General features: G+C 32.9%; 1 long non-coding RNA gene across 1 annotated transcript; it reads left to right on the plus strand.

Moving 5' to 3' along the window:
• The first annotated feature begins 6,800 nt into the window (after nucleotides 1-6,800).
• On the plus strand, nucleotides 6,801-7,659 carry LOC120067333. The gene is made up of 3 exons (XR_005478972.1): nucleotides 6,801-7,133; nucleotides 7,224-7,293; nucleotides 7,577-7,659. It is a non-coding gene; the product is annotated as an uncharacterized LOC120067333 (long non-coding RNA).
• Nucleotides 7,660-9,133: the final 1,474 nt, after the last annotated feature.

The raw sequence follows: 9,133 nt of genomic DNA on the forward strand, positions 1-9,133 counted from the left end.
ATTTTGTTTCTCATTCTGAATATTTCAAATTAGTAAAACCAAAGTCCTCTATGAGCCAAGAAATTGAAGGAGACTCTAATAAAAAAATGTTCGACATGGTAAAGTGTCAAGAGAAAGAACTCACATCAGACAATCTTATCAGTCCAAATCATCTGTTGGAAGTGTTGCGCTAAGTGCATCTGAAGAAGATACTAAGAAGATGTCTAAAGAAGAAGATACTGAGAAGATGTCTAAAGAAGATTTGGAGGTAATTTATTTGTTGTGACTTTTAAATTTTAATCATATTGTACGTGCTTAACCATGCATGACATAAGTTAATTTAAATTTATTAAGGGGACACCATGCCACTTGGCTATAGAAACTGTAGATAATATTGTTACAGTAGCCACAACATTTGATGATGACGTGTCATGCTTAACTGTTAAAGTTCTGATTGACATTGTCATTGGAGAAGATTTGCCTATACCAATTCCTATGAAGGGTAAAATAGAGTTCTTAAAGTAAGCAATGGGCAACTTCGTAAAAAGGCCTCGTGAACTTGTAGTTATGATTGACGAGAAAAAAGTATGTCTTCTTTTCAGTATATGAGTTTGGTTATTTATTATTTTTCCTACTTTCAATTTTTGTAACTTTGGTTATGGTAGGGCCATTCACCAATTAAGAGCTTTAGCCTAACGCTAATGGTACTATCAAACTATTGAACAGACATGCCATCCATAACATGAACGATGTAGGCATGATCCGTATCACTTTGGACGAGCATATATTTGGAAGAGACAAATTTATTTATTTAGGCCGCCATGATCTGATCCAATATTGCAATATGGTTGAAATAAGCTACATGTATATTTTGACATACATTGCGTAAGTATTACTCATCTAGATTCACTCATGTAAACTTTGTTTCAAGTTGATAAATAATAACTTTTACTTTATTTAGGTATCTTTGGGATGAATGTGGTCGTGATATTACGAAGAATTTTTTTATAATTGATCAAGCAAGAATATCGCCACATGTAAAGTCTTAAGATATCCAATCCAGAAATTTAGCCAATCAACTAGAATTGGCTAATTTAGACCAATTAATCCTCATTCCATATAACACAGGGCAAGTAGATACAAGTTCTTAAGTTATTTTTAATTTGCATTATACACGTACTAATATTTCAAAATTGTTGCTTATTATAGTTATCATTGGATATTGATTGTAATCAATCTACAAGAAAATTGTGTTTATGTTTTGGACTCTCTTCGAAGTAAGGTTCAAGAGGATTTTCATGGTGTTTAAAATATATAAGTGTAATTGAACTTTCTTAGTCTTAATTGAAGTATTTATGTTTAACTAATGTTTTTAAACTATTTAGTGGATTGAAAACATGACAAGCAAAGCACAATCTCCAACACTATCGGTCTTCTCCAAAATGGAAACCTGTAAAGGTAAATTTGCATTCATTTTTTTAACATTTATGTTCATTCGACTTCTATAAACAATTTTACAATTGTTTTTAAACTTCTTTATATGCAGTTGCCCTCATCAATTAGATTTTGTAGGATGCGGGTACTATGTGCAACAGTATATACACGAAATAGTGCATAATCCTACTATTCCCATTACTAGTCTCGTACGTAATTATTATTTTTTATAGTACTAGCTTTAATTTAATAAATGGACGTAAACTTATGTTGAATTTATCTTTTTTTTCCCTTTTGTAGTTCAATACAAAAGATGCATATATGCAAGGAGAGATCGACGTAATTCGGACCCAATGGACAAGTTTTGTTGGCCGATTTGTGTAAGGATGTAATTCTTGTTTTTTGTCTCAATAGAATGTAAATGCTAACTTAGAATGAATGTAAATTTATCTAACCATGATCTTTGTGAATGGAATTAGTACTAATATGATATTTGTGAATGAGAGAAATGATGGCTTGGTGTAAGTATTCTATGAAAGTCTGGTTCTGGTATTGTGATTCTTGTTTGTGGATAAATTCATAGGTGGAAGACATGATCTGTTTATTATGGAAGATTTATGTATAATATATTTTTTGTGTTCATGGGGTATTTGGTGTTAAGTATTCATGGAATTAGTACTAATTGATATTTGTGAATGAGAGAAATGATGGCTTTGGTGTAAGCTGTATTCTATGAAAGTCTGGTTCTGGTATTGTTTTACAAATTTTGCTGGATAAATTCATAGGTGGAAGACAAATATTGATGAGTATATGTAATGGATTGGAAATATTGATTCTTGTTTATGGATAAATTCATAGATGGAAGACAAATATTGATGGGCTCGCCATGCAAATTTTTTTATACTTTTTAATATAAAACAATGACGGACATTTCCTGACCCAACACGAGACATATAATGTCGTTTTTAACTTATTTGACCAAAAAAATGGATTTGGCAATGGAATTTTTAAAAAACGGACAGATTCAGGCTTCAATGTCGGTTAAGAATTAAAAAAAAAAACAGGCTTTAATGTCGGTTGCAACTGACAGGCTTTAATCACTAAAGACCTTTAATGTCGGTTGCAACCGACATTAAAGACCTTCAATGTCGGTTGAGGTCCTTAATGTCGGTTGCAACCGATATTGAAGGCTGTGTTATTGGTGTTATTGAAACCCTATAATGTCGGTTTAAAACTAACATTAAAGGGCTTTAATAACATTGTGTTTAATGTCGGTTGCCAACCGACATTAAAGCCCTTTAATGTCGATTAAAGCCCGAATTTCTTCTAGTGTTTTAAGATTTGAAATTAAAATATAGAACTTAAAAGTGTTTTGAAAGGAGCTTAAAGGTAATTTACAACATTAAGGAAAGAAGCTTCACCTACCTTGACCACCTTCCAAAATTGGCTTCTTCTTCTTTACAATGTTGAAGGACTTGTGAATGCATATATGTATTACCTACCTTGATGGTTCCCCAAAACATGTCTGCATAGTTATATTAATTTGTTAATATAATTGTAAGCTTGTTTGTCTTTTATCTTTTAAGTTAGACAATACCCGCATCATAGCTTGAAAGAACAGAAGAAAGCTACTTCGCCAATGATAGTTTGCAGAAGTGATAGGCATTTGTCTTGACAAACAACAGAAAGCTATGTAAAAATTTTCTAAGAAATGTCAAAATGACACTTTCAATCTCGAAACAAACTAAAAAGAACCAAGAAGCCTCACTTTCAATCTCGAAACAGTAGTAAACTCTATGTTTTGATAGGGATGTATGAACACTTACCTAGATCGAAGCCTACAGTCTCAGATGCACTAAGATACCACCTTCTTTCCAAGAAAGATTGTTCCTACATAAATGAAAACGTATACAAATTTAGTAAAAAAACATTCTAGCTTTTCCCCCAACTTTGGAAGTCATTCCAAATAAGATTAACAGTAGAGAGTGTACTTTCTTCCTTCCATTTTTAGCAACTGCGAAACTGAACAAATACACGACCAATCATCCCTTCACATAATTCTATAATGGAAAATAAAAATCAAACAAAAGTCGCAAAAATTCAGCAGTATACAATGGAAATAAATATCTTAATGAAACTTTCAATTTAGAAACAAACTGAAACGAGAAATAGCTTATTTCTACATGGTACAAACTATTTCTTACATGAAAAATAACTATAAACAATTACTTAAATTTATGTAAGAGAACATACCTCAAGGTTCTTTTATCCCTAGCCAAAAAAGAGAGAAACCTGATTTACTTTAACTAATTATTAGTGCATATGTGTAACTCAATATATTTTAACAAAGTAAAATATATAACTCACTTTAAATCCTTGAATTCCCCTCCCCCCTCCACTAAAAAAAGTACATAAATACATGAGAATGACAAGACTAAAAATATAGAATTTCCATAATCCTTGGTTTACGAAGTTACAGAAGCAAGGGTTGATAAATATGTCGAGGAAACCTAAACAACAGTTTCGAGAAGAAATAATATAACATTATGTACTTAGAGAAAAAGGTAATCGGAATAAACTAAAGATTCCTAAGTGTCACAAAACCAATTAAAATGTCCGTAAAAAATATAAAAAATGACACTTTCACTATCTAAACGAACTAAAAAGTGTCTAAGCGTCACTTTTGACACCTAATAAGTTCCATAGAAGTGCTTAAGTATCATTTTGACTCTTAAGACCATGTAAAATTTTCTAAATGAGTGTCTAAGTCACATTTTGACTTTTAAAACAACACAAAAAGTTCCTAAAAAATGTCTAAGGGACACTTTAACTAAGAAAATAATGTAAAAAGTCCTTAAAAATGTCTAAGAAATACTTTCACTCTCAAAGTAAACTAAAAAGTACCTACGTCTCACTTAGCCACTCAAGCAACTAAACTAAATAATGTAATGAAAATTATTCCCGATAATAACTCAGTAGAAGTCATAAACAATAATTTATCGTCCCAAAAAGTCAACACAACATCATCAATCATATGAGACTCGACTTCATATATCAGGACAAACACGATTGTGCTTTGCAACTCTCTATTTTTCTTAATTTTTCATCATTACAAACTAGTAGTTTTTCTTAAAAGCTAACAATAAAAAAACACACAAATTTCTTTAGTGTTACTTAGGCATCCAATAATTCGAAAAACACTATATTAATCTGCAATATCAACACATAAATCGATGGAGAGGGAAAACATAATGTAGAAGATAGAAGAAGTACCTATTGGTGAGGACTTCAATCTTATGGCATACATTAGAGAAGTTAAATGCTACACGTTTAAATCATAACAATTGAATTGCAAAATTTGCAAGCACACAACAAACAGACCCAACAAGTAGAATTATATACTTACTTAAATTACTCCTAAAAGTGTCTAATTGCTCCTAAACAACAATGAAAAATATTTTAGAATCAAAATTTAGTTTGAAAACATTATTCAAACTACAGGAATCCTCAAATAAAGAGAGTATCAATGGATAGAGACCAATCTATATTACTTGAACTGAGTTCGGAAAGGCCTAAACAAAACTCTACTACCTAAAACTCACCAAAACAAATATGGTACGGACTAAAAAGTGTTCAATTTATTTCATTCTCAATCCAAAGATACAAATAGAAAAGTTATAAACATTAGAAGCTAAACTACAATTAATTGAATTTTGAAAGGTTTTAAGGATTATCATTGAAGTTCACAAAAAGGGCTTGAGCGCTTGTTGATTCGTGTTCGAACAAGCTTAAATCTATAGTTTTAAAGCATTTAAGGTGGGCCTAATACTAATTTTAAGTCGATTTGAGAGTGGGTAAAAGTGTTTAAGGTGTCTCTATTTCAGCCAAAGATCATCAATGGCTTTCAGGTCGTCGATGGTGATGAATTGATATACCTCGTTTATAGGCACCATTGCTGGCGAGGGCGATCGAAAGCCGTCGAGTCTCGTCGTTGGCTTGTCAGAAGTTTTTTGCGGCGAGGAAGCGATCGAGCTTGTCAAAAGAAATGGCGAGGTGCCTGCGACAAAGAGAGAGAACAAGTCGAACGCCACGTCAGTGGTGGTGGAGACGGCGGTAAAAGTTAGTTTGAGGAAGAAAGTGGAGGAAGAGAGAAGAAGGTGGGAGAGAGGTTGGGGGGAGGAAGAGGAAAAGGGTGTGGGTTGCATGGTTTTGTAGGATTTCTTTTTTTATTTCAATCTCATATATTTTATTTAAAATATTATAATAATTATTTCATTTAATGACAGTTAATAAATGTCATAAATTTGTGAAATTAAAAAGCTGTCATAAAATACTAATGTTTGAAAATCTGCGTATTTTCTCTCAAAAACGTGCATTTTTCATATTTGTCACACATTTTTCACTCTCCAGTATCAATTTAGTTATACCATTGTATCACTGAAACTAATATTTGTTGTAGTATAACCATGTAACTCGTTTTCAATCCTGAGTGAGTTATGGACTTCTGTCGAGGGCAGTTTTTTTATTTTTATGAATGAGGGTGACTGAGTCGCTGACTTAGTAAGCGTCACATTTTGGAGAATCATCAGAGTAGGGAGTTGGAAACACTAATACACAAGATGAAATTCACTCCTCCACCTTTAGGGTAAGTAGATGAGTAGTTCTCTTAAGTGTTGATTTCAGGTCTTGAACAAAGGATATTTGCCCTCTCATTGGCCCGAGAGAGACTTGGTTTACGGTAGGATCATAAATAGATTATTCATTAGAAGGATCAGTAATACTTAAGAAGTAAGAGGCAATTACAGGGGTAAAACGATAATTTGACCTAGTTGTAATTACGCACTACTCGTGAAGGATCAACTTACTATATTGGTTAAATCCATGGACAAATATTCTATAGTGTAAAGAGTGCAGCTATGGGTCCTTAGTGGAGTGACCCACAATCAATGAATGTTCATTAACATAATTAAAGGAGTTTAATTAGTTAATGTCGAATCATTGGAGTTTTAAATCTGTAGGTCCATTAAGTTCTTCAGCAAGTTCACAACGGGTAAACAAAGTGTAATACCCTGAAATCTAAGTAAGATTTAAATTATTTAGTGCAATTGATCGTTTCTTTTATTTAAAGGCCAAAGTTTAGGATTTTTAAATATTATATTAGTGGTTGGATTTTTTATTTATTTATTTATTTATTTTTGGGAAAAGGAGTTGGGGGTTATATATCTATTTATTTATTTATATCTATTTACTTTTGGTTGTTTTACTTTTCCTAAAAAGAGGTACGTTTAAGGGTTTGGTATTTCTTTTAAATAGAGTCCTCGATAAGCGTGCAGTAGAAAAAAAAAAGAGAAAAGAAAAAGGAAAACCATTCTCCTTCTTCTCCCAGTCGCGCCACTGTCATCTTCGCCGTCGACCGAGACCGCGTTTGCCAGCAACCGTTCTTTCCTGTCCGCTTTCGTTTGTTCCGTGGTGAACCCCAGCTGTGCCTAGACCTGTCCGTCGACCTGAAGCCACCGTCGATCGAGACCAGCTGCGCCCAGACCTGTCCGTCGACCCGAAGTAGCGATCGACGAATCGAAGCCACATCCTTCTCCCCGGGCCAATGTCCTCCCCGTCCGCCAGCCGCTGGCCTAAGCCCAAGTCTTATCCGTCAGTCTTGGCGCGGCTAGTTCTAGTTGCCGTCGAATCTCGGTTGTTTCGTCCGATCTTTCTGTTTGGGGGTTAAGTTTTCGTTCCTTTTGACAGCCTATCTCATTTAGTATTCTTGGGCCAAAGCTAAATTATCCATGGAATTTTGTGGTTGGTTTCAGGAACTTGTGGTGGTGAAGGAAGTTTCCAAGCAGAGTGAATGTTCGTTTTGGGACAGTTCGATATCCCTAGGTAAGTGGTTTACTACCAGTTTGCCCTTGAACCCAAGCATGTGTTACGTATTGGTTCCTAAGTTGGAATAAAATATTTTGATATGCATGCTGGTCAGATGTTGTATTTTATTGCAAAGTTTGATGGATGGATAAACTGTGAAATGTTGGGTGACCTTGGCATGATTTATGACCTTGTGCACTTTTGTCCAATGAAAAGATTAACTGATCACTGAGTGGGCCCAGTAGTGGGCCGCTTACTGAGTATACTTTTATACTCATCCTTTTCTTTTCATGTTTTTCAGGTAAGGGTAACAATAGACCGACGCATGACAAGAGAGATCCGTGACCTGGACATTTGGACGATTTACTGCTTTCGCACTTAGGTAGGCATTTTAGAATCTTATGAAATATTCATTGATTTTATTTATTGATTTATTTAATTGTTATTCATTTTAAAGTTGGGTTAGTGGTAACCCAAACGGTATTTTTTTTTAGGTTTTCTCACCTTTGCTTATTTAAGCATTATTTAAATTAAATAAAAATTTTATCTGTTTTATTTATTATTCTTTGAGAAAATGTATTGTCAAGCCTATGAGAAATGTACATTTCAATATGTTTTAAATATACATGTAATTAAATATGATATATTTAATTAAAAGAAAAATCAATTAGTTAATTTCATTAGTAAATTGTTTAATTTAAATAAATAAATTTTATTTTATTTTAATAAATAATTAATTTAGTTAAATTAATTTTTTTTAATTTAATTAAATAAAAGAAAGTGGAAGTTATTCTTCCACTTTATGTATCAAGGGAATGGGAATTTGTTTTTTCAAGAGTTGCTTATTGTATATATATGTTCTAATTCCCCCACCTAACTCCCAATCCATATCTCTCTCAAAATCTTCATAGAAAAGGTGTTCTCAGTCAAAAAGTTCATCAAAACTTTTTTTTTTTTAAAAAAAAAAAAAAAAAAAAAAAAAACAACTCCTTACCAAAGACATAACAGAGAAGACACTATGAAGGCGTCACTACTCGTGAGATCTATTCAGTGGGAAAGAAGAAGGATTTCTCGGTTAAGAACGGCGATGATCTACGTTTCACACGGCACACGATTCCAGAGAAGCTTGAAGTATGGTTCTTCAAAGTTAATATGTTCTTTAACTCAATTGTATGTTTAACCTTAAATTAATCATAGCATGTTTACGTGTGTTTTAATTTTTAATTGTCTATAATTTTATCTTCCAAAATCGAAACAAAATCGTTCATGCACTTCCATTGTGGGATCTAATCCCTTTAATTGGTGATAGAGCTAGGTTATTGCTTTGAATTTTGGTTTAGATTGAAAATTAGAATAGAATTGGTGGGTTCAATTTTGTGTACATGTATGATACATGTTATTGAAAATTGGTTTTGTATAAAAGATGTTTTCCGAGTTTTACCATTAGATTAATTGCAATTAACTTTGGTCCGATCATTGTAAGGGTCCGTTGTTTTTCCGATTTCTTAATTCCTCCCCCTAATGTTGGAAAATTTGTTTCATTAAAATGACAATCAATAAATCGTGTAGAAAATACATCACCCGTCAGGGGTTCAAGATATTTAATAATTGATGAGGAATCATATCCAATATATATTCCTAATCTCATTTGAGGATCCATCTTAGTAAGTTGTCGTGAAGCATTTAGAACATATACTACATATCCAGAAATTCTCATATGGGAAATATTTGGCTCATGGGCATAGCTAACTGTAATGGTGAGTACTTATGATAAGCTATTTATCTAATGCATACAAATTACGTTGCATGCAAAATAGCATGTCCTGATACAGATGTAGAAAGCTTAGCTCTCATAAGC

This window comes from Benincasa hispida, chromosome 1 (assembly GCF_009727055.1).
Source record: "Benincasa hispida cultivar B227 chromosome 1, ASM972705v1, whole genome shotgun sequence".
NCBI lineage: Eukaryota > Viridiplantae > Streptophyta > Magnoliopsida > Cucurbitales > Cucurbitaceae > Benincasa > Benincasa hispida.